This window comes from Lissotriton vulgaris, chromosome 9 (genome assembly GCF_964263255.1).
Source record: "Lissotriton vulgaris chromosome 9, aLisVul1.2, whole genome shotgun sequence".
NCBI classification, from domain to species: Eukaryota; Metazoa; Chordata; class Amphibia; order Caudata; family Salamandridae; genus Lissotriton; species Lissotriton vulgaris.
In genome coordinates, this window is record NC_141697.1 from 124408332 (window position 1) to 124432287 (window position 23956).

At 46.2% G+C, this 23956-nt stretch overlaps 1 protein-coding gene across 3 annotated transcripts in view; it reads right to left on the reverse strand.

Annotated features, from left to right (window-relative positions):
• The window catches only part of TMEM229B (transmembrane protein 229B), a 537771-nt gene that overhangs the window by 73395 nt on the left and 440420 nt on the right, over positions 1-23956 (reverse strand). For all 3 annotated transcript variants that reach the window (XM_086937158.1, XM_086937159.1, XM_086937160.1), the window contains one exon: positions 15102-15221. The gene's annotated coding sequence lies outside the window, so the exon portion shown is untranslated. The remainder of the gene's footprint in view (positions 1-15101; positions 15222-23956) is intronic.

Genomic DNA, 23956 nt, shown 5'->3' on the forward strand with positions numbered 1-23956 from the left:
AGAAGCGTCCTCTTGTTCCTGTGCTCGGAAGGCTGCACCCACTCGTTGCTCGTGAGCCCTCGACGGAACAAGCGGCAATTTTGACCCACCCACCAGCCCCTTATGGCAATGTTTGTGTAAATAAAGTGTTGCTGAGAAATAGGTGTATAGGCCTTTTTTCCTTTGTAGAAAAAGTAAAGGATGTTTTAGATAAGGATGTGACTTCTGCATTTAGGATAATGTTTTCTTTGTAGGAGAGAGCAGTTGATGACACATCGAGGCTATGTCAGAATTTTTCTTTCCTTAGTAGGTAAACAACTGTCGTATTTATTTTTTGGTCGGGCGGTAAGGTCATGATCGGTGAGCAGTAATTTCAAGGTCCCTAGAGGGGGGCGCCACCCAGAATGGATGGGAGCGCCCGGGGGGAGGCGGCCATTGGCCCCTTCCACAGTGAGGCGGCACCCACTAAGGATGGGTCGCCTAGGGGGATACGGCCATAGGCCCCTCCCAGGGAGGGAGGCGGCTAGATGCCCCTCCTACTAATTTCCCGGGGGCCGGATATCCGCGACGGCGGATAGAGAGTGTGGGGATGGGGGGGAATCCACGCTGTCCTTCCTACAGATACCTCACACGGGAACTCGGACGACCTTTAAGATGGCGTCGAGTGGAAAGGGGGCCCCCACCACGACAAGAGAAGTTACAGTTGGCAATGAGGGTAGAGTCCTCTGCGCATGCGCCACTCACACCGTGAGGGCGAGATTTTGGTAGTAGGGATCTGACACCGGTTAAGACCTTGCCCTTGGCCCTTAATGCTAGGATGTACAATTTTAATTTAGAATGTATGCATTTTCAGGATGTTAGACTCGGCTAGGAAACCTTTGTATTAGAGATCTGTTAAGGTTAGCCAAAGAACATGTCTTCATCGAAATGTAATAAATGTAAAATTGTACATAATGATGAAACTTTTATTTAATGTTTTAAATTTTGTTTCATATTTTAATAAATACGGCCGGTAGGGTGACTCCCTCCCGCCTTCCAAAAGTTCAAACCAGTGTCCGACTTCTCCCATCCTTGGGGATTGGTGTTGGGAGGGGGTGGCGGGCATCCCGGCCATATTAGCTCCTTCTTTCTGCTTTGTTCTGTCCTGTTGTGTTGTGTTGCTACCTTGTCGGGCGCCAGGACGCTCCTTCGCTGGAGCATCTGTGCGCGTAATAAATGAGTTTAACATAACATATCATAACATAACATAGGTGTTCAGGGATCTGAGATCCAGAATAGGACGCCATTTGAAGATGTTCTTTCTGACTAGAAAGAATCGGGAGTAAAACCCCTTCCGGATTTGATGCAAATGGTTGACTTTGTGATGCATCAGTGGAGTATAAGGGGGTGTTTGTAAAAATTCTAGTGTGGCCGAATTGAATAATGTTGAGGACCCATTGGTCCGTAGTTATTTCCTGCTAATTTTGAAGAAAGTGAGCAACTTTTCTCCCCAGGGGAACATATGATCCCAATAGAGTCGGTGTAGCCAGAACTTGAAGGTTGTCATTGTCGTCGGGTGTTGTCTTTCCCCTGATGACCTCCTCTACCTCTTGGAGTAGATTTGGTATAACCTTCAGACTGTTGCTGTGTATACTGCTTACGGTAGGGTTGAGAAGAGGTGGTATAAGAGGAACATCTCCCTTGTTGATATCCTCCTCTATATGATGATTGACCCCTACACTTAGAGCCTCGAAAAAAAACCTTCCTGTATTGTAGAGTTCCCAATGCTTCAGCAGTATCAGTATCTTTTTTGATACTTTGCAGTGTGTCATCCACATGCTTGCCAAATAAGTCTTCACCATTGAAAGGAAGATCCAAGATTTTATTCTGGACCTCTGGTCTAAAAGCTGTCACTCTCAACCACCCTTGTCTGCAGAGCACCACTCCTCCTCCTAGAGACCTGAAAGCCGCTGTCGCTATATCCATTTTAGAGAAACAAGGGAACCCACTTGGTAAGCAAGGACCAGGGGTATTAGTATAATTAAACAACAACGGTCCTTGACAAAAGGGAGATAGACATTTGAATAATTATAGAATACAATCTGCGCTATAATGGACAAGAAGTCCAGCTGGACTTCAAAATGTAATTAATAGTATAATAGGTAAAAATAACCAGAACAACAATAAAACAGTGGGACACAGTCCTGTATCCACAAGGCTAGACAAACAATTTACAATACATATAAATAGGAAATTTCTCAGGCAATTGAAAAGGGAAGGAGCAAAAAAAGTAGAATCAATTTGCTTCACACATGTAGAAAAAACATGATTTTGGCACATAGTTGTGAACTGGTGTTTAGACTACATCAACTGTCGACGGCGTTTCGATCCAGTTAGAAATACGGATCATCATCAGGACAACCAATGTTTTGCCTGAATTTACAAGCCTGTATTTACAAGGGGAAACAAGGGGACACATAGGATAATGATTAGCAAGCTGTATTACTCCCAGAAGCAAAAGCAGTCAGGTAGCCATACCATGCTTAAGGTGGTACCTGCCATTCGTGTAGGCAAGTGTCAACCAGACAGTGCCAGACGAACACGGCGCATGTGCAAAAAACCTTTTGCGTGCATATGGATGTGTTGGGCTAGAAACAACCATACGTGTGTGATGGTGTCAATCGAGTGTCAGTCATAATCATGTACTTACTCTGGTGAAGACGAACAGTAGTGAAAGGCCTGGGGTATGTATTAACCTCGGGGAAGGTATAGTTAGGCAACCGGGGCGTCTTGAAGACTGGCTCTAAGTAATCAGTAGTCGTGGGGCTTCCGGATTCAGGAGCCTAAAGGGATTAGTACCAGAATTAAATCATAACCCAGTCAACAAAGCCAATTACCGGGGAATGGTAAAGGCAGGGCTTACCTCGAAGTTAAGATGGCAATTCCCTGGATAACGGGCAATTCGTAATTGGGGTGATTAGCAGCAGGAGCACAGCATGGGTAGTGCGTGATTGAATAGTAGTAGTGCCAACAGGAACCCGCTTACCAATTGGTTGTAAGGGTCTCGGAGGGGAACCGATTGACGAGTATATGAACTTAGCAAGGAAACCTGTGATGAGGCACCTGCAGGGGAAATGATTACAAGTAAGGGATCCGCTATCCCTATTGAACGCGGGAACACTGCAAGGATAGTAATAGTGCCAGCCGGCCTAGTTATAGAAGGCAGGAGCCGCTTACCAAATGATGTGCAGGTCTCGAAGGGTGTTCGGAGGGTGATTACGCGTGGTCGGGAGACCTGTAATAAGGCACCTGCAGGGGAAATTATTTGCAGATGAGCAACCCGCTAACCGGTTAGTAGTGCGCCACGAGTAGTTGCCACGGATTAGACAACACTTACCTAGGTTCTCGATGGAACTTCCACGGACGTCTATGGAGCCCAATCGCGCCGGTAAGACGCAGAGGGTTGGGCGTGCCGAAGGAAATAGGCAATCCGGCCATGTTGGGGAGGGACATAGGTAGGTAAGGCACACGGTGGCGGCCATTTTGGAAGGGGCAGAATTCGCCGATTATGGCGGACATCTTGGAACGGTAACCCCAGCACCCAGCACAACCTCTGCGTCTTACCGGTGCGATTGGGCCTTTCCTTTCCTTTCCTTTGTGCCTACAATACGCACTGACTTTTTAGAGCTCCAAACAGAACTTCTTAGGTTCTTCCGGAAGGTTCGCCTGGATGCTTTCTTTCAAATGAACCCCACACCGGTGGTTGTTTCCAACACCACATTCAGACCACCGTCCACCTTCTCCCCTACAGCAGGGATGGTACCATCAGAGGTCATAACCTTTGAAAAGATGGTGACGAAGGATCTGAACACCATGAAGGAACCTAAATCAATCAATCAATCAATCACTGCATTTGTAAAGTGCGCTACTCACCCGGGAGGGTCTCAAGGCGCTGGGGGAGAGGGGTATGTTACTGCTCGAACAGCCAGGTCTTGAGCTGCTTTCTGAAGGAGAGATGGTCTTGGGTTCGCCGAAGGTGGGTGGGGAGGGAGTTCCAAGTCTTGGCTGCCAGGTAAGAGAAGGATCTTCCTCCGGCGGTGGCTCTGCGGATGCGTGGTACGGTGGCGAGTGCGTGGCTGGTCAATCGTAGCTGGCGGGTGTGCGTGTAGAAGGTCATGCGGTCGTTGAGGTACTTGGGGCCCAGGTCGTGGAGAGCCGTTGTGCGTGGGGGAGGAGTCTGAACGTGATTCTCTTGCTGACCGGGAGCCAGTGCAGGTCTCTCAGGTGTCCGGTGATGTGGCTGTGTCGGGGGATGTCCAGGATGAGTCGTGCGGAGGCGTTCTGGATGCGTTGGAGTCTTTTTTGAAGTTTGGCTGTGGTTCCGGCGTAGAGGGTGTTCCCGTAGTCCGGTCGGCTGGTGACGAGTGCCTGGGTGACGGTCTTCCTGGTTTCAGTGGGGATCCATCTGAAGATCTTGCGGAGCATGCGCAGGGTGTTGAAGCACGAAGATGAGACGGCGTTGACTTGTCTGGTCATTGACAGGGAGGAGTCCAGGATGAAGCCCAGATTGCGTGTGTGGTCCGTTGGTTTGGGAGCGGTGCCCAGGGCCAGGGGCCACCAGGAGTCATCCCAGGCGGAGGGTGATGATCCCAGGATGAGGACTTCCGTCTTGTCTGAGTTCAGTTTAAGGCGGCTGTTCCTCATCCAGTCGGTGACGTTTTTCATCCCTTCGTGTAGGTTGGCTCTGGCGGTGGTGGGGTCGTTGGTGAGGGAGAGAATCAGCTGGGTGTCGTCGGCGTAGGAGATGATGTTGAGGTTGTGTTGGCGTGCGATTGCTGCGAGGGGGCTCATGTAGACGTTGAAGAGGGTTGGACTGAGTGAAGATCCTTGTGGTACGCCGCAGATGATTTCGGTGGCCTCGGATCTGAACGGAGGGAGGCGGACTCTCTGGGTTCTTCCGGTGAGGAATGAGATGATCCACTCCAGCGCTTTCTCTCGGATTCTGATGTTGCTGAGGCGCTTCACTAGGGTGCGGTGCAGACAGTGTCGAACGCCGCAGAGAGGTCCAGGAGGATGAGGGCCGCTGTTTCCCCGTTGTCGATCAGGGTTCTGACGTCGTCGGTGGCTGCGATTAGGGCTGTCTCGGTGCTGTGGTTGGCCCGAAACCCGGACTGCGAGGGGTCGAGGGATCCGTTTGTCTCGAGGAAGGCGGCAAGCTGTTTGTTGACGGTCTTCTCGATGACTTTGGCCGGAAAAGGAAGGACCGAGATGGGACGATAGCTCTTGAGGTCGGTGGGGTCCGCCGTTGGTTTCTTCAGGAGGGCGGTCAGCTCAGCGTGCTTCCAGCTCTCCGGGAAGGTGGCGGTGTGGAAGGAGGATTTGATGATGTCTCGGAGATGGGGTGCGATGATGGCGTCGGTTTTGTTGAAGACGTGGTGTGGGCATGGGTCGGTTGGTGATCCAGAGTGGATGGAGTTCATCGTGCGGGTGGTGTCTTCGGTGTTGATCGGGGTCCAGTTGCAGAGAGTCGTGGTGGCGGGCGTTGGTTCGGTGGTAGGGTGCGTGGTCTGTGCGTCGAAGCTGTTGTGTATGTCAGCGATCTTGCGGTGGAAGAACGAGGCGAGTGAGTTGCAGAGGTCTTGCGAGGGAGTGATGTCGTTGTTTCCGGCGCTGGGGTTGGAGAACTCTTTGACGATGCTGAAGACGCAGAGGGTTGGGCGTGCCGAAGGAAATAGGCAATCCGGCCATGTTGGGGAGGGACATAGGTAGGTAAGGCAAAATCGAGTGCACAGAAGGCAGCAGAGAAGGCGATAACGAGGGCTCAACTAAAAAATTCATTCCATACAACTTGCCATTAGTAGAAAAGAAAGCCATTCAATCATTGAAAAATATGGACACACTTATCATCAAAAGTGCGGACAAAGGTGGCGGTATTGTCTTGCAGAATAGAGATGCATACACTGCGGAAATTCTTAGACAACTGGCCAACACCGAACACTATATGAGGCTTCCCACCAATCCCACTAAGGACCTACAGATCTTTATTTTGAAAGTCACCACAGAGGCTCTTGAATTAGGAATTATCAACCAGAAAGAGTTCCAGTTTTTAAACATTAAATCACCCAGAATGCCTGTAATCTACACCCTCCCCAAGGTACACAAGAGCATTTCTGATCCCCCGGGACGCCCGATTGTATCGGGTCGCGGTTCTATTCTTGAGCCCTTGGGTAAATACGTTGATTTCTTTATCAAAGACTTCGTACCAGTTACCCAGTGCTATGTCAGGGATAGCATGGCCATGGTGAACCTGATTTAAGACACACCTTTCACCGTGGGAGACCAGCTATTGTGTACAATGGACGTTGAGTCCTTGTATACAAATATCCCCCAAACTGCTGCCCTATTGGTCATACGTGACATCCTTGAAACCAGACCTAGACCTCATCGTGTTCCTTCTGTCTTCATCCTCCAACTGTTGGAAATTTGTCTGACTAAAAACTTTTTTTCTTTTGACCAGCAGTACTTTCAACAAGCACTCTAAGTGGCTTTTCCAAAAGTGATTTTATTGGCAGACCCCCTGCGTGGAGTAGTGTGGCTCACTGGTTAGAGGCGGCAGACCCGAGAGCAGAGGACGGCCCGGGACCAGGGTTCGAATCCCGGCGCGGCAGGTTTCTGGACCAGGGTCAGCGGACTCGATAATTCTCTCGCCTCGGTGCCCACTCTGGTCAGCGATCACACTCGGCAACTCTGGGCATTAGCTTGCCTCATCTTCACTAACGGCCCCACCAGACCGCCGGGGATGCCTGGTCTCACCCTGGAGATACCCATTAAGGGACCATCTCTCAGGGAAGCCAGGAAGGGTTTCGCAGCGGTCGAAGCGCCTTGGGACCCTACGGGTAAGTAGTGCGCTATATAAATGCCTATACATACATACATACAACAAGTGAAAGGTACTTCCATGGGGGCAATTTTTGCCCCCAATCTGGCAATACTATTCATGGATAAAATTGAGACCAACTCCATTTTAACACCATCTAATCCATTTTCGTCTGCCATCTCCACTTGGAGACGTTACATCGATGATATTTTTTTAATTTGGAATAGTGATGTTGGCAGTTTGAATCAATTTATCCATTGGCTTAACAACAACTCCTGTGGACTCACATTCACCAGCACAGTTGACACCCAATCCATCCCCTTCCTGGACCTAAACATCTATCATCTGGATGGCTCACTACACACAAGACTATATCGGAAACCTACAGAAAGTAACACGTTGTTATCCTATAATAGCAATCACCCAAGAGTCCTTGAGGATTCCCTGCCCTGCTCCCAATTTCTCTGTATCAGACGGAATTGTTTTGCCAAGGAGGATTACTTTAAAGAGGCTGCAGTCTTATCTGAAAAGCTCAAAAATAGGGGCTACCCAAATAGGTTGGTCAGAACAACTGTCAAACGGGCATGGTACTGCCCGAGGGAGGTCCTCCTTTGTCCTAAAGGAAAAGAATCTAACGCTAGAATAGCTTGTGTAACTACGTTCTCTCCTGCTTCAAATGCGGTGAAAAAAAGCATAATCAAACATTGGCCAACCTTAAACGTAGGTGCCTGCATTTTGACCGTCCCTTGTTTACCTTCAAGAAAAGTTCCAATCTTAAGGACCATCTGGTCAGGGCTGCTCTACCAAACCCCCTCACTCTTGGCACAATAAATTCCCTGTGGACCCAAACGCCATTAGTGGGACATGCGAAATGTGGATCATGTAACGTCTGTGATTTCACTATTGAAGGTAAATCATTTGTATTCAATAATGTGACTGTCCATTGCAAATGTTTTACCAACTGTAATAGCAGTGATGTAATCTACCTAATCCATTGCCCCTGTAAATTGATATATGTTGGACAAACCAGGCAAAAAATCAAGACAAGGATATGTCAGCACCGTAGTCGAATTCGACGCAAGACCCCCAACGCTCCATTGGTGGATCACTTCACCGAAAAAGGACACAAAGACAATTATCTGAGATGGACTGTCCTTAAGTCTGTGAAGCTACCACCGCATGGAGGAGATATTGGACTCCTAATGAACAGAGAGGAACTAAAAATGATTCTACTTATGGACAGTATAAGGAGTGGACTTAATCGCAATGAGGACTGGACCTCACTTCTCTGAAAATGTATTTCTGCCTTCTGTTAGTTATTGCCTGCCCAATCTGAATCATTTAATGTAACTGGTTTACTATAGATACTGTCAATTTATGTCACTTGCATGGCTTGGAGCACTCACATCATCACCACTTTTGTGCTTGTTAACTAGTAATGCACCTCCTTCACTGTGCCGGGGTTACCGTTCCAAGATGTCCGCCATAATCGGCGAATTCTGCCCCTTCCAAAATGGCCGCCACCGTGTGCCTTACCTACCTATGTCCCTCCCCAACATGGCCGGATTGCCTATTTCCTTCGGCACGCTCAACCCTCTGCGTCTTACCGGCGCGATTGGGCTCCATAGACGTCCATGGAAGTTCCATCGAGAACTTTAGGTAAGTGTTGTCTAATCTGTGGCAACTACTCGTGGCGCACTACTAACCGGTTAGCGGGTTGCTCATCTGCAAATAATTTCCCCTGCAGGTGCCTTATTACAGGTCTCCTGGCCTCGCGTAATCACCCTCCAAACACCCTTCGAGACCTGCACATCATTTGGTAAGCGGCTCCTGCCTTCTTTAACTAGGCCGGCTGGCACTATTACTATCCTTGCAGTGTTCCCACGTTCAATAGGGATAGCGGATCCCTTACTTGTAATCATTTCCCCTGCAGGTGCCTCATCACAGGTTTCCTTGCTAAGTTCATATACTCGTCAATCGGTTCCCCTCCGAGACCCTTACAACCAATTGGTAAGCGGGTTCCTGTTGGCACTACTACTATTCAATCACGCACTACCCATGCTGTGCTCCTGCTTCTAATCACCCCAATTACGAATCGCCCGTTATCCAGCGAATTGCCATCTTAACTTCGAGGTAAGCACTGCCTTTACCATTCCCCGGTAATTGGCTTTGTTGACTGGGTTATGATTTAATTCTGGTACTAATCCCTTTATGCTCCTGAATCCGGAAGCCCCATGACTACTGATTACTTAGAGCCAGTCTTCAAGACACCCCGGTTGCCTAACAATACCTTCCCAGAGGTAAATACATACCCCAGGCCTTTCACTACTGTTCGTCTTCACCAGAGTAAGTACATGATTATGACTGACACTCGATTGACACCATCACACACGTATGGTTGTTTCTAGCCCAACACATCCATATGCACGCAAAAAGTTTTTTGCACATGCGCCGTGTTCGTCTGGCACTGTCTGGTTGACACTTACCTACACGAATGGCAGGTACCACCTTAAGCATGGTATGGCTACCTGACTGCTTTTGCTTCTGGGAGTAATACAGCTTGCTAATCATTATCCTATGTGTCCCCTTGTTTCCCTTTGTAAATACAGGCTTGTAAATTCAGGCAAAACATTGATGATGATCCGTAATTCTAACTGGATCGAAACGCCGTCAACAGTTGATGTAGTCTAAACACCAGTTCACAACTATGTGCCAAAATCATGTTTTTTCTACATGTGTGAAGCAAATTGATTCTATTTTTTTGCTCCTTCCCTTTTCAATTGCCTGAGAAATTTCCTATTTATATGTATTGTAAATTGTTTGACTAGCCTTGTGGATACAGGACTGTGTCCCACTGTTTTATTGTTGTTCTGGTTATTTTTACCTATTATACTATTAATTAAATTTTGAAGTCCGACTGGACTTCTTGTCCATTATAGCGCAGATTGTAGCCTATAATTATTCAAATGTCTATCTCCCTTTTGTCAAGTAATGTCGCTATATCCATAGCGCAATCTTTGACTTCCGCCGAAGTCCTTACCCCCTCTTGAAGAATCTTTCTGGCTTCCTGCCTCTCTGCTTCTGGCACACGGTCAATATATGGTGGCACGTCACACCACATTTGCCTGTCATATCTCCCAGGATGGCCAGGGAATTTGTAGTCTTCACTAGCAGAGCTGACATCGAGGAAAATCTTTTACCCTCGTTGTCCAGCCTTCTTCCTTCTCTGTCTGGGGGCGCCGTAATCGGAGCCGACGGATTTCTCGACTTTTGCTGCGCTGCTTGTATAATAACCGAGTCTGGTTTGGGGTGACCCAAAAGACAGGCCAGAGCATCTGCAGGTGCTTTATATTTCTTATCCAGTCTTTCTAGTACTGGAGTCACTGTAGCCGGTGATTCCATCACCTTTAGGCCTTCTTCCCAAATATGACTTACAATCGGCAAGAACCGAACAGATCTACGATGGGTTTCTTTAAAGTCATATAGGAAACACTCAGCTTTATCCTCCACCATGGAAAGAGCAAATCTTTAATGGCCCTTTCCATCAGGTTATGAAAACCACCAATGTCCTCTGGTGGGGAAGCCACAGGTTTTGGTGAGGGAGAAAAAGGTGAAGGAATTAGGTAATCGTCCCACTCCTTACTAGAATCCATATTCTCCCCATCTTCCTGATCATCATCAGTAGTGTCAGGATCCTGCTGAGGTCTTGGTGGAGGAGATTTAGGGAGAGGCTCTGGCAAGATCTCCCGCCTACGCACTGGCGTACCTGGTACAGACCGTGGTCGAGGTGTAAACTCAGGAATTTCCTTAGAGGCCTGAGGTGTAGGATATCTTTTCTTATAATCTTCTAGCATGAATTGAAGATCCTTTAATAAAGAAGATGGCACACTTGTCATCCTTCTCGCGTTGTTCCTGGTGGTGTTGTTGTTGGGGATGATCCTGAAATTCTTCATACTCATCCTGCGAGTCCTCCTCCTGGTATTTCACTCTTAGTTGGGATGGGCTACTAGCATATCCAAAAGGACCACCATCATCTTCGTCCTCTGAATCTTCTTCCTCCAGAAGGTGAGAAGGAACTAATGGCGACCGCTTACTTTCTGGCATAATCGTTCTTTTCCAGGACAAAAAACGCTTTTCCGGGGTTTTTTCCCTCGTCGACGAGATCGTCGTCGGCGCCATCAACGCAATCATAATCGTCGACGCTACCGTCGACGTTGTAGGCACCGTCGTCGTCGTCGACGGTCCCGTGGTCGTTTCTGTCGATGACGATGCGAGTGTAAACATGGTCGTCGTCAATGCCATCGTCGTCGAAGGACTCGTCATCGACATCGTCGTCGACGACACCGTCGTCAACGGTGTAAATGCTGACAGCGATACAGTTTTAGACACAGTCTTTACCCCAGGCTTCGTCGACGACGCCTTCGTCGACGATGATGTGATTTTCCTCGTCGACGACGCAGACCTTTTCTCCCTCTCCTAAGAAGGTGTAGAAGATGACTTCTTGATGGTAATTTTGACTCTTGAGAGGAGATTTTGAGGGCTCTGAGGCAGTTTTCTTTTCCTGTTTCATCTCTGAAGCATGACCCTTCTTCTCCTTAGCTCTACCTGAAGGAGATTTTGAGGGACTGCGCCCCGAAGACACTGGTGTGGTATGGGCCTGAGGAGATCTATTCCTTTTCTGATATCTCCAGGATGAGGCCGATTCCTCCTCACTATCACTTGAGAGGATCTCCTTCCTGGCCTTCACCTTTTGGAGCCAAAGTAGAAGCGTTCCTTCACGATCCCTCAAGGTTTTATTGGAGAAGGTGCGGCATACCTTACAATCCTTCGCTTGATGGTCTGAATAAAGGCAGTATATGCAGTCTTTATGGGGATCATCTGTATAAAGCTTTTTCTTAACCCCTTCAATGCTCATGACGAGCTCAGCTCGTCATGAGGCACGGTTGAGCTGTGCTTATGACGAGCTGAGCTCGTTATGAACAATGGAATTCAATAATGTTCAGCACAGGAGGGGAAAACCATCAGCAGCGATGGTGTTAAAGCAGGTGGCACAGGCTCTAAATAGACCTTTCTTCTCCTTGTCAGCCATGTCAGAAAAAACAGGAGCTTTAAATATTTAAATCTGGAAAAAGAGACAACCTCAAATCCCAGTCAAAGTGAGTAGAATGAAGTTTGAGCAGAGCTCAAAGGAGACTCCCTAGCACAACGTGCGGTAGAAAATCTGAGGGGCAAAAGGTTCTCTCAGGAGTGTTCTAGAGGGTGAGAAGTTCCAATTGGTTCAGGGAAAAGTTTGGGCCTTTTTACATAACAAAGGCTATGGGTTGCAAAAGGGAAATGGGCCTAGGCCTCTTTTTAGTTTGCTATACTGCTAAGCATTGCTTTTTTTATGTGCCGGAGACTCCCGTCTCGACGACGGGGAATGATTCAGGCATGTGTTTTGTTATGTTATGTTAAAAGGTTTAAAGAGCGCTCAACTCACCCTGGGGCATCTCGGCGCTGCCTAGAAGTATAGGATTCTGCAAAAGGAACACGGGGGGAAGGAAGTGAGTTAAAACAAAAAGGCTTTTAATTGTTTTCTAAAAATACCGTAGCTAGGGATTTCTCGTAGGGTTTTGGGGAGCTGGTTCCAATATTTTGGAGCGAGAAATGAAAAAGCTCTTCCGCCAGTCTGGGTAAGGCGAATTCGGGGAACCTGAAGAAGACCCCGCGAGCTGGATCTAAGTCTCCTAGAGGGGCAGTATTTAAAAAGTTTTTTTTGTAGGTAGAGGGGACATCTATTGTTCAAAGCATTGAAAGTTAGGCAGCAGATCTTGAAGACCGATCTTTTTTTCACCGATAGCCAGTGTAATTCTCTGAGCAACGGGATTGAGGGGGTGCCCTCAGGGTGGTTCAAGATCATTCTAGCTGCTGTATTTTGAACCACTTGCAGTTGCTAGGTGTGTTTGTCCTACTTCTGCCAGCAGAGCATTGCCGTAATCCAGGCGACTGGTTACCATTGCCTGCACTAATGTCCTTCAATGCAGGGTAGGTATGAATGGAAGGATTTTTGGTAAAAGTCGTATGCTATAATAGCATGCGCTGGTAGTGGCCGCAATTTGGTCCTTCATGGATAGTTGTCGATCTACTTTTATACCCAAGTTTTTCACTGACAGTTTGGGGGTAGGGGCTGAGCCAAGTTGGATGAGCCACGATTCATCTGACCTGATGGCCGAGGCTTTACCCATCAGCATGATCTCAGTTTTTTCTGAATTTAATTGAAGGCAATTTCCAGTCATCCAGTCAGAAATCACCTTCATACCAGTAGAAACGCTGATTTTTTCTTGTTCAGGGTTATTTCCGATGGTGAACATGTGAATCTATGAAAGTTCCAATACTGGAGTAAGTGGCTAGTACATAATTCAGTGGTTCATATTTCATCAACCTTTGTAGAACAAAATACTGAGATAAAACCTGCATTGATTTATAGTTATGTCTTTCAGCTTAACCTGCAAGTTGCACACAGAGCTCAGCACCAGTCATTAGCCCTCTAACCTAACCTATGATCACCATATTAAGTGCCTCAAAACTTTGTGGACAGCAACGTTTTTCTACCACATTGCCACATTCACTTGGGAGGAACTCCATGGTCTTTCGCTCCGATACTAACTGCTAACAATAATTAGGTATCGAAGCCACTTGTGCAGCATCTAACCCCTACTGTGTCTTCTAAGCTCTACCAGCAACTGCCCACAAAACATGTCATTGCTAGTTACTTCTGTCTACAAACAAGCTCTGTCATACAAGAACTTCTAAGAATGTCACCTACTCTCAGAGACTGCTCACCCTACACACTCACCCACCATTTACTCTGTACAGACACCCAAACATTGCGCTGGCAGTCAGATACTGCTAACCCACCACTCTCACAGTGCTGCCTCTGCACTCCATTTACATACCTCTCACATTCCTCTCACCCTCCATCCACACCTCTCACCCTGCACTCAGACCACTCCTCCTGCACTTATACTTTTGACTTACTGCTCACCCTATACTCGCACACCTGTTACCTTGTACAGAGTAAAATGTCTCACCCTGTACACACACAAATCTCCTTCTCCACTGAACACACATCAATCACCATGCGTTATGGCACTTTTACCCTGCACTCAGACATTTATCAACCTTCATTCATGCACCACTACCCATTCATAGAGAGCACTCATACCATTCTCTATGCACTCATACACTGCTCCCACACCTCATAACTTATTGTTAATTCCATAGGCGAAACCTAATGCATTTACCAATGCTTGTTAACTTTAACACCAGATCTCAGCAAACGCATCTCTTTGTGAGCGCAACGAATTCTCCTAAATGAAGGAGAAGTCTTAGGAGGGTGTAGAAGTCCACAAAGAACCCAACACAGTCATGCGAATTGAGGTAATTTTTTATATGGCCTCAGTGGAAAGCATTTAATTTTCGGAAAAAGACCAGGCTGCCCTCTGTATAGCTCTTTAGAGCTCCAATTGAAGGTGTTGGGTGACTTGCTAGAATACTCTGTGTGTTATACGGCCTGAGTGAAGTTTGCTCGTGAACTCTCTAAAAGTGGGTCTCTTACCAGGTGTTACACTTTAGTGGTTTGTCACTGGTTTGTCACTAACCAAGCCATAGCTTAAACTTCCTCTAATTTAGAAATGGTATTTTTTTTTGTCCAAGGTTTCCTAAAGCCTGCTGACTAGATGTAAACACCTCATCGCTGTTCCTTTTCCTCATCCAAAGGTCCCTCATCCCTCTGCAAAATTATTAAATGTCTTTTTCTCCCATCTCCCTGGTCGATCTGTGTTTCCACCAGCCCTATACTGCTCTCAGTGAAAAGTTTTTGTTAGAGTTTGTTGAAGAGGTACATTTGGCTGAGCCCCTGGAATTTGCGCTACCTCTACAAATTGCTCCACATTACACAGCTAATGGAAAACGTTGTGAAGTGTTACACGACCTACGCTACTGACTGTAGGATTATGAAGTGGTCCTGTGTGTAGTATTTCCACTTTCTATGCACCTACCTTTATTTGTTTGCCTATGGAAACTTTGTGATGACTCGGGTACCTCACGAGAAATAATATCAGTCAAGTAAATCAATTGGCTGAATCAAGTTATGGGCGAGGGATCAAAAGATATTTCTGTCACTCAGTTCCTCGATAGCACTATTTTCATATTCTGTATTAGCGAATAATTAAAAATCCCATTCCACACATGTTCAAGAGGTACAGCTAGCCATGCATGTGCTTACCTCTACAGGATGAGGCACTCCCTAGGATCGCCTAGGTATGAGCCCTGGACACCAGGACACAAAAGATCACAGCAGAGTCTGGTGGAAGGACGTGGCATATGACCATAACACGCTGGAAATCTGAACAAATGAGAAAAAAAAAATAAGAAATGTTCTTTTGTTGACGGACAAACTGCTTATCAATAGTTTTCTATGGTCAGCCATCGATGGCTGTGATGTGACCATTTTTTGTACCCTCAAAGCAAAACGAGGTCAATGCAGTGAGTACTAAATGTAATCTCGCCACTAAAACAACTATAAAAGGATATAAAGCTGACTATATGAAAGGGGACCAGGCAGGTTAGTGTAGGGGCTGCTGGTTGAATGGATCTACACAGTGGGACATCATTGTGTGATAGTACACAAGATTAAAAGGCATCAGAAAATAATATTGTAGCTCTTGGAATTCGAACACATGGACATCCAGTTTGGTGCATGATATGCAGTAAACATACCTACAAATACTTTACCCTTCTTACATGCCAGGTCAAACCCTACTGAGCAGTTATCAGTGTCAAATTCCAGCTGCCTGCATGGTAACTTCAAAAAAGGCAAATTACTATTTTGTGTACAAGACAAATCTTATGTAAAAAGGGGGGCACAGTGTTATTTGGGATTTATAAAGCCATACAAACCAGATTTGCGTGGCTCTGGGAGGGATTTTTCCTACAAAGTATCATAAGGCTGTGCATACTTTGCGTTAGGAAGCATTCCAGGGGTGAAGCATGAGTGTTCCCATGCACCCACTCACGGAATATGGTGCATTCCCATATTTACTAAACCAAGTAAACCTGGGAATGCATCAAAATGCTACGCCTCCCTGGACTAGGCGTAACAAGGAGAGAGATCTTTATTTCTCTTCATTTCTTCCTCTAGCTATGTGTGCTGCATTCTTCAGCACACACAGAAAGAGGAAAATACCTTTACGGATTGTTTTGTGCAGGAAAATGCCCCTTCTTACACACGAACAATACTGCCTGTAAAGTAGGCACCCTTGCACCATGGTGTAAGGGTGCCTGCGTTGGCATGTGCCATGTCTTAGTTGATATGGTGCATTTCTGCTGTCTCCTTTTCAAGGAATGCAGTAAGGCAATGTTGCTTGCTGCTCTGCGTTGTGTGAAATATAAGTAATTATGCCACAGAATATTTGGGAAATAGAGGGCAATAAAACACGAATTATTTGTTAGGCCCTTGTGGAGGGAATCTATGGCTGTGCCTGTTCCCTCCAGAGACACTCTGCACTTAACGGTGGAGTGCTAGAATATATTGCCTGGCGCTAGTCCTCTGGGAGCAATAACTTTACACTATATGCATCTCTGAAAGACAGTGTGTGTGTCTCTCATATACAATACAGAAAGACAGAAATTATTCTGCAATGGAGTGGATACCACTAATGATGCTGCTGTTGTGAGTTATAGATGAATACGCCAAGGCCTTTGTTACAAATGAATGGGTAGGTCTGGTGCAATAATTTTGCAGCTAGATTTCTCTATCCTGAGTGGGCCAATGATTCCAGAATGTAAAATTACACCAGAAGCAAAAATATTCCCCCAATGAGAGAGGAATTAGTGTTACTGTGCCAATTTCAATCAATCAATCAGGATTTGTAAAGCACGGCTAATCACCCGTGAGAGCAAACAGGTGCTAAGGACACTGCTGCAGGGGCGGGTTCAGTTGAACAGCCAGGTCTTGCGTCCTTTCCTGAATATCAGCAGAGAGGAAGAGGCCTGGAGGTGAAGTGGGAGGCCATTCCAAGGCTTTGTGGTGCGGTAGGAGTAGGAATCTCATCCACTCTTACTGTGGTGGATGCAGGGTTTTTGAGCGGGGAAGATAGAGGTGGAGCACAGGTGTCTGTAGGGTTGGTGGAAGTTCAGGCAGTGGGTGATGTAATCTGGTCCTTGGTTGTGTAGGGCTTTGAAGGTGTGGGTCAACATCTTGAATTAACATCTCTTCTGAATGGTGAGCCAGTGGAGCCTCTTGGGGTAGGAGGTGATGTGGGTTCGATTGGGGAGCTCTGGAATGAGTATGGCAGAGCACAAGCGTGGTGATTCCTACGTAAAGTGCATTCCCGTAGTCCAATCAGCTGATCACAAGGGCTTGAGTGACGGTCCGTTGGGCATCGAAGATCTTACAGAACATGCAGAGGGTGGGTATTTCTCCCATTTAGTGCAGAGGCGTATCACGGGCCCCTGCAGTCCCAGTTTACACAGGGGGCCCCCATTCAGTGCAAAGTCTATGAATTTTTGTAAGATATTGGAGACTAGGCATTTTGCAGGGGAGTCCAATCAATTTGTGTTACACCACTGATGCAGTGCATTTTTCTTTCTAGGACAAGAACCGGTGGGTGTACCTGGAAATACTGCACACAGTATTACGTTATCACATTGAATTCCCAGTTCGGTCAGTAACCAATGTTAGTGGCCAAATTGAGATTCAGAAGGCACTTGTAACAAGATCCAAAATTTGAGACATTGTGGAAAACAAAATACCAAAGCATCTTTACAATATTCCCCTCTCCCACGCTACTGTGCATTTAGTGTCATTAATATACATGGAGTGCCTGTATAATGTAGTTTGTGTGCATCGCATTTGGATATGTACAATCCAATCCACTCTTTACCAACAATGTCTCCTACACATGGCCTTGCCCTCAAGCTTAAGATGAACACATTTGTGCTGCGAAAGGCATAGTACAAAATCTCTATCTACCTCAGCAAGGTGAAACCACTGGTATCAATCAAATGCAGTACAAGAAGGTACCCAACACCAAATCAGGCACAAGCGTCGGTTGAGGTGGTGACAATGGTGTCAAACCTTCCCAGTGGATACACTCTACTCTGGTGTTGGTCCTTCATGAATGTTGATAGCCCCAGAACAGTAGTCAGAGATCAAAATGAAAAGGCATAAATGATATAAGGCTTTAAAAGGTCTACTGGACAGACACAGGTGAAAGGGCCTAAATGTCCCACTGTCTACTGTGCAATCCTATATTCTGGCAGGTCTTCACATTCTGGTCATATGTGCTAAAGCAAAAGACAGTTTGGAGAAAATAATCCCTGAGAATTAACAAGCATTGCCAAATTTTGGTTGTTTATAGTATCTTTTCATCTATTAAGGAAAGTTGAGTTACAGATTTGGAAAGGGCTCCCTATTTTATCATTTAAGGTGTATATCACATCGCAATACTTTCTGTACGGGGAGCCCTCACATACGCTGTAGGCATTTTGTGCACTTTCCCCTAACACAGACGGACAGCTTTTTCTACCATCTCACAGTTTGCTTTAAACGCTGCAGCATTAACTGACCATTAACTAACCAAGTCCAAACCTACTGCCACACAAATGACATTTATAGTAATCTAGCCCAAAAGGGAACAATGGGGCCATGGTCGACTAGGAATTACAGTAATTACATTATTCCTATTTTAAGCTACAACTCTGCTTTAGCACACTCTTCTGCACTCCAACAAGGACTGTGGTGGTGATGGGGGTCGAAAACAAGTTTGCTGTGATGCAGTGGACTCGTCTGCAAGAGCCAGGAAGTGTAGTACTCCCTCATCCACAATATCAGAAATGTGCAGTGTTAGCGGAGCACCAGAATACCCAGTGAGGCCTGTTGCTGACCAGATCGGCTGGCACAGTGGGACATCTAGGCTATTGGTGCATTTGGAACATTGCTGGACACCTCCCCCAGGTGCAGAGGGAGGCATCAACTGACGGCCAAGATTTGATGACCAGGAACAGAGGCAACAGCAAACTTATAGCCATAGATCCAAGTCTGACTTCTTGCTAAGAGCAGGTATGGTCCTACTGCTTCAAGCAACAGGAAGATGCGAGCCATTGCAGCACAGAGGTAAGGCCATATGGCCTCTGCCTGGCCGACCTGAGTCTGCTCACATGGGGATCCTTTCAGAAGAACTGAAGTGGAGGTTCAAAGGGACAACACTTGGGTGAGACAGCCTATAAGCAAGGGAGTGCCTACGAAGATAAATGGGACCCTGACCCCTGGGTTCTTTGCTCCACCTCCTGAACGGTTACTATTGAGAACAAAGTGACAAACATCAAATTGTTGCTAGACAGGACCTGAGTCTTGACCATGAATGGTGAGGTACAGTGCAGCTGTTGGGGCACTCTTGGATGGCATGAGGTACAATACAGAATCACACAGGGTAGGGGCTGGTAAGATGCTTCTCCATAGAAGTGGCTTGCCCCACATGAACCAGGGTTGGCTGCCATCCAAGTTCACAAGAGGACAACCTGTTCCATTGTATAGCCATAGACATCAGATGACATCAAAGATAGAGAGTACCCTCGGCAGATGTGACACTAACCTAATAGCCCAGTCAAGTTGTTAGACCAAAGCTGGTATTAGAGAGGCAATGGAAGCCAACAGAAACTAGAGAGAGCATTCTGTGAAAGAGCTGTTGTCAACCAGGCCATCAAAGAAAGACGAGGAGTGCCAAAATTCCCTGCAGCCTACTCAATCACCTGATAGACAAGTGCCAGAACTGGAATGTGTTGACTTCACTAGCGACTTCTTGCAACAGTTCCTCTTATATAATAATGCAGAAGTTGGCATGATAAGATTGGACTTTACATTTTACTTCCAGGAACTCAAAGAAGATCTAGCCACCCTTGAATGAGAGTGAGAAAACTGTGATGAGAGACATGTAGAATAGTATCAGATGTGGGGATCATACAAACTCTGCATAAACAAGGACCTACAAAGCAGGCCTATAAGAAACAACTTAAGGATTAGAGGCATGCCCAGAGGAGCAGAATGGCAAGACATAAAAAGTTTTGTGCAGGACCTACTCCTCGCCATCAGGGGATGACCCTTGGCTGACATGAGATTGAACATATAGAGTAGGGAAGGGTGGAATGAGAGGCGACACCAGAGTCCACTTTTTAAAGTGAATGATGAAATTGTGACCCTAGCAAGAGCCAAAGGGGTCTTCACATTGCATGGATACAAAGTCCAGATCCTCCAAGATTTAGTGGCATCAACTTTAAAATGACTGAGAGAGTTTAAACCAATCACACACCATATTCAGGACAAGAAGACTGATTCCATCTCGAAAGGCCCCCTTTCTGAATAATTTAGTTATGAAAGAAAAAATGAGTTGTTGCAAAAACTTTGAAAGAACCAGAGAAAAGTCTAGAGCCGGAAGTGTATGAGGACTTTGAGATGGATGCAGATCCCCAAGGATGTTCTGTAAAATCTTGTAGCAGTCAGTCAAATACAGGACATAGCATCAGGAGTGGGAAATCCTGCTTCTGGACATAAAAAGGGGAAGAATAACAATGCATATAAATATGTGTCACATATGGCTCATAAATGGGTAACATCTGTGTCTCTACGTTATGAAGGTCTGTGGTATGTAAGTAGTGAATGGGCACAAGCCTGTTATCCATGAATGCCTGTTGGTTTAACTTGAGTGATCCGGGATTGGTTGTAATACGCGTTTGTTTGCAGTAACTATGTTCATATCTTTGTTTTAGTTGTGTTTTAAAAATGTGGTTAATTGTGTGGTTTTTTTTTGGGTTCTTCATCGCCTTGCTGGCCTCTGGATGTAGACAAACGTATTTGTTTTAAAATTGAATAAAAGATTTGATTCGTAAAGTCTGCCTCTGAGTTCTCTCGCACAAGAGCCCAAATCTTCAAAAAAGAGCAGGTGCGGCAATATTTTGACTCTCAGAGGCGCCTATATAATTATTGTACCTGCCGAATTAGTACCACGATGGGGGTAACCACCGAAAGAGCTCCCAGAAAACTATTTTGCTTTTGCTCCTTCAGTAAATATTTATTCAACTGCATTTACGTTCCCAAAAACTCTTCTCAATGAAACATATAATGCATTCTGGTCATGTCCATGCTCTCCGCTAAGCCACTGTACTTGCTAAAGTCTAGTCACTGATTCACTTTCTTTAGGACCATGACAATAGATGCTGGATGCAATGGAATTTTGGTGGTGGAGACGAATATATGATAATTCCATGATTTCAAATACAACGCATGGCTTTACCACGCGAATTTTACAACGCTAGTGTCTTTACCACGCAGAATAATAGAACGCAGCATTTTACCTCGCATAAATACGTTAGTAAGCTTCCAACGTCCATTATGCCCAAAAATACACTTAAATAAACATAACGAAACGGATAGGCAAAAAGGATTAGTTACTTACCTGTAATCCTAGTTCTCTTCCAGGTGTATCCTCATCAAAGTCATAAGCATTAGAATATTCCCGCCCATGCGCGGGACCCCGGAAGCAATATATTATATGTGCCCCACATATATATAGACATATATATATATACATATATATATATAAAAATAAGCAATTGCAGCCAAATAAAACAGTAGAGCTGGACTATGCTGTGAAGAATTTCCACCATACATGTGTATTTGCATTAAAAACATGAGAAACAACACCAATGCTTGTTTAGAAACTGTTTTAATGCTTAGAAAGCAGTAGAAATTCTTATAACACACTGTAAGCATATACAGCTCCCAGGCTGCATTGCAAATACCCAGTCTAAAAAGACTGAAAAGCTAACTTGTAGCTGTATGTACTAAAACTGACACCGTGCCTTTAAGGCACCTCTGCCCCTAGCTTCCCGTCATGCCTCAGGGGTTACAGTTAGGTCAGTTGTTCTTTTCGGAGACTGAAAACCAAACCATGGTAATAACAGGTTAAAACATCTCCTACTTAATTAACAAAGTCCTTTGCCCGGGGAGGCGGGAGGGTTGCTTATGACTTTGATGAGGATACCCCTGGAAGAGAACTAGGATTACAGGTAAGTAACTAATCCTTCTCTTCCAGGGGATCCTCATCAATAGTCATAAGCATTAGAATAGAGTAGCGAGCCTCACCTCATCCCTGCGGGCAAAGGAATCAACAGATAACATTCATATCCGTAGGCCCAAAAGTAGGCCTTATTCTACCCAAATAGGTTTCTCAAGGAGGCTTGCCCTACTTGAGACTCCGCTCTAGAATCAGACTCTAGGCAATAATGCCTTGTAAAGGTATGGACTGATTACCATGTTGCAGCCTTGCATATTTCTGACATAGGAATGTCATGTAAAAACGCTATTGTGGCTGCTTTCCCTCTAGTGGAATGAGCTTTGGGTGATTGTAACAAAGGTTTGCCAGCCAGCTGGTATGACAGCCTGATACAAGAGACAATCCATCTGGAGATGGATCTTTTGGCTGCTGCAAACCCCGTCCTCATTGAACCATAATTGACAAAGAGTTGGTCTGTCTTTCTGGTGTCCTTCGTCTTTTCTAGGTAAAACTTTAGTACCCGTTTAAGATCCAACGAGTGCAACGACCTCTCAGCTGGGGTCGATGGGTTAGGAAAGAACGAAGGAAGGGTAATCGTTTGATTTATATGAAAATCCGAGACCACCTTTGGAAGGAAAGATGGATGAGCCCTCATTACCACTCTGTTGTGGTGAAACACAGTGTAAGGTTCCTTGGTGCAGAGTGCTTGTATCTCGCTAACCCTGCGCGCAGAGGTTATTGCCACCAAGAAGGCCGCCTTCCAAGTGAGATGCTGCAAGGAGGCCTTGTGTATAGGCTCAAACGGTGTAGACATCAGCCTGGAGAGAACCAGATTCAACTCCCAGGGAGGAGAAGGATTTCTCACAGGGGGATAGACCTTCTTCAACCCCTGAAGGAAATCCTTAACAACTGGAACTTGAAAACATGATGTTTGTGTAGGTGATTTCCTGTACGCTACTATGGCAGATAGATGAACCCTAATAGAAGCGTATTTCAACCCTGATGTAGCCAAGAAAAGGAGGTATGGAAGGACTACCTCTTCTTGTCCTTTGGTGGGATCAAAGCCATGGTCCTTACACCAAATGAAAAATCTTTTCCACTTGAATGCATAAGACGCCCTTGTGGAAGGTCTTTTGGCCTCTTTTAAGATATGCATACATTCCGGAGGCAGATTTAAGTGTCCATATTGCAAGACCTCAGGAGCCATGCAGTCAGGTTCAATGACGGAAGGTTGGGATGCAGGATCCTCCCGTTCATCTTGCTCAACAGGTCTGGCCTGCACAGCAGACGTCTGTGTGGACACAGCGACAGATGTAACAGGTCTGGATACCACCATTGTCGCGGCCAATCCGGAGCTATCAGGATCATGTCCATGCTCGATCTGATGAGCTTGGCCACCACCTTCGGAATCAGTGCCAGAGGAGGAAACGCATAGGCGAACATTCCTGTCCACTCCAACAGGAGAGCGTTCCCTTGCGTTCCTGGCCGGTGGAACCTGGACGCGAAGGCGTGGCATTTGGCGTTTTCGTCGTCTGCAAATAAGTCTATTTCTGGACGACCCCAGCAACGGAAGAGTTCTTCGACTACTTCGTCGTTTAGCACCCAGTCTGGCTGATCTTCGAAGTGCCTGCTGAGCGCGTCTGCTTTTGTGTTTAGCTCGCCTGGGAGGTGCACTGCCACCACCGACAGTCCCCGAGCCAGAAGCCAGTGCCAGATTGTCTGGGCCTCCAGAGACAGAGGGCGAGATCGAGTTCCTCCCTGTTTGTTCAGATAGAACATAGTTGTAGTGTTGTCCGTCTGAACCAGGATTTTGTCCGTTTTTATTGCTGGAAGGAACGCTTTGAGCGCCAGATGAACTGCTCGAAGCTCCAGCATGTTGATGTGGTATGTCTGGAGGTTGGTCGACCAACGACCCTGAATCTGGAGATGACCCATGTGAGCACCCCAGCCTTCTAGAGATGCGTCCGTTACCACAGACAGCGAAGGGAGAGGTTGCTGAAAAGGGACTCCCTGCAGGACATTCCGAGGG